Source organism: Trichechus manatus, unplaced genomic scaffold, assembly GCF_000243295.1.
Source record: "Trichechus manatus latirostris isolate Lorelei unplaced genomic scaffold, TriManLat1.0 scaffold00011, whole genome shotgun sequence".
Taxonomy (NCBI): Eukaryota; Metazoa; Chordata; class Mammalia; order Sirenia; family Trichechidae; genus Trichechus; species Trichechus manatus.
The window spans coordinates 32,260,128-32,262,294 of NW_004443947.1; the positions used below are offsets into that span (position 1 = coordinate 32,260,128).

Genomic DNA, 2,167 nt, shown 5'->3' on the forward strand with positions numbered 1-2,167 from the left:
AGGTTCTAGAAGAAGGTTTTCTCTCTCTGTTGGCTAGGAGGGAAGGTCCTTGTCGCTTTTCTTCTTCTGTTCCTTGGCTCCTTGGTAATCTTCATGTGGCATGGCATCTATCTTTCCCCATCTCAGCTTTTATGTTGCTTGCTTAATCTGCTCTTTTATATCTCAAAAAAAATTGACTTAAGCTTTTTCGAAGCGGGTTTGCTGCCAGAACACAGGTGTTGGTGAAAACCATCGCAGAGTCTAAGCCAAAATGGGAAAGGAAAAGACCCATATCAACATCGTCGTCATTGGACATGTAGATTCGGGCAAGTCTACCACTACTGGTCACCTGATCTACAAATGTGGTGGGATCGACAAAAGAACCATCGAAAAATTTGAGAAGGAAGCTGCTGAGATGGGAAAGGGCTTCTTCAAGTATGCCTGGGTCTTGGATAAACTGAAAGCTGAACGCGAGCGAGGCATCACCATTGATATCTTCCTGTGGAAATTTGAGACAGCAAGTATCACGTGACCATCATTGATGCCCCAGAACACAGAGACTTCATCAAAAACATGATTACAGGAACATCACAGGCTGATTGTGCTGTCCTGATTGTTGCTGCTGGTGTTGGTGAATTTGAAGCTGGTATCTCCAAGAATGGGCAGACCCGTGAGCATGACCTTCTGGCTTACACACTGGGTGTGAAACAACCCATTGGTGTTAACAAAATGGATTCCACTGAGCCACCGTACAGCCAGAAGAGATATGAGGAAATTGTTAAGGAAGTCAGCACCTCCATTAAGAAAATTGGCTACAACCCTGACACAGTAGCATTTGTGCCAATTTCTGGTTGGAATGGTGACAACATGCTGGAGCCAAGTGCTAACATGCCTTGGTTCAAGGGATGGAAAGTCACCCGTAAGGATGGCAATGCCAGTGGAACCACGCTGCTTGAAGCTCTGGATTGCATCCTGCCACCAACTCGCCCAACTGACAAGCCGCTGCGTCTGCCTCTCCAGGATGTCTATAAAATTTGCAGTATTGGCACTGTCCCTGTGGGCAGGGTGGAGAGTGGTGTCCTCAAGCCTGGGATGGTGGTCACCTTTCCTCCAGCCAACGTCACCACTGAAGTAAAGTCTGTTGAAATGCGCCATGAAGCTTTGAGTGAAGCTCTGCCTGGGGACAATGTAGGCTTCAATGTCAAGAATGTCTCTGCGAAAGATGTTCGTAGTGGGAATGTGGCTGGTGACAGCATAAGTGACCCACCAATGGAAGCAGCTGGCTTCACTGCTCAGGTGATCATCCTGAACCACCCAGGCCAAATCAGTGCTGGCTATGCACCTGTGCTGGATTGTCACACAGCTCACATTGCTTGCAAGTTTCTTGAGCTCAAAGAGAAGATTGATCGCCGTTCTGGAAAGAAGCTAGAAGATGGCCCCAAGTTCTTGAAGTGTGGTGATGCTGCCATCGTTGACATGATTCCTGGCAAGCCCATGTGTGTTGAGAGCTTCTCTGACTATCCTCCTCTGGGTCGTTTTGCTGTTCGAGATATGAGACAGACAGTTGCTGTGAGTGTCATCAAGGCAGTGGACAAAAAGGCTGCTGGAGCTGGCAAAGTCACCAAGCCTGCTCAGAAAGCTCAGAAGTCTAAACGAATGTTACCCATAACACCTGCCACCCCAGTCTTAATCAGTGGCAGAAGAAAAGTCTCAGAACTGTTTGTCTCAATTGGCCGTTTAAGTTTAATAGTAAAAGACTGGTTAATGATAACAATGCATTGTAAAACCTTCAGAAGGAAAGGAATGTTTTGTGGACCATTTGTTTCTTTTTTTGTGTGGTAGTTTTAAGTTATTAGTTTTTAAAATCACTACTTTTTAAATGGAAACAACTTGACCAAAAATCTGTCACAGAATTTTGAGACCCATTAAAACAAAGTTTAATGAGAAACCCGTGTCTTCCTTTGGTCAACACTGAAGCTTTCTAATTCTCGTATTTGCTGAAACTATTGCAGGATTAACTGAAATAGTTCATGCAGCAACTGAGTGGTTTTTTCACCTTTCTAAGGGGAGGGGTTTTTAAGGACTTGGTGGAAAATCTGTGGGTGTGGGGTTGCCTGCAGCACTTAATATTGATGAGGATTGAGAAAGCAAAAGAGTAGTAATGTTATACAAGCTGCCTTGTAAGAAG

The 2,167-nt window shown here is 45.0% G+C and overlaps 1 pseudogene; it reads left to right on the forward strand.

Annotated features, from left to right (window-relative positions):
- The first annotated feature begins 201 nt into the window (after positions 1–201).
- On the forward strand, positions 202–1,927 carry LOC101344520 (elongation factor 1-alpha 1 pseudogene; annotated as a pseudogene).
- The last annotated feature ends 240 nt before the right edge of the window (positions 1,928–2,167 follow it).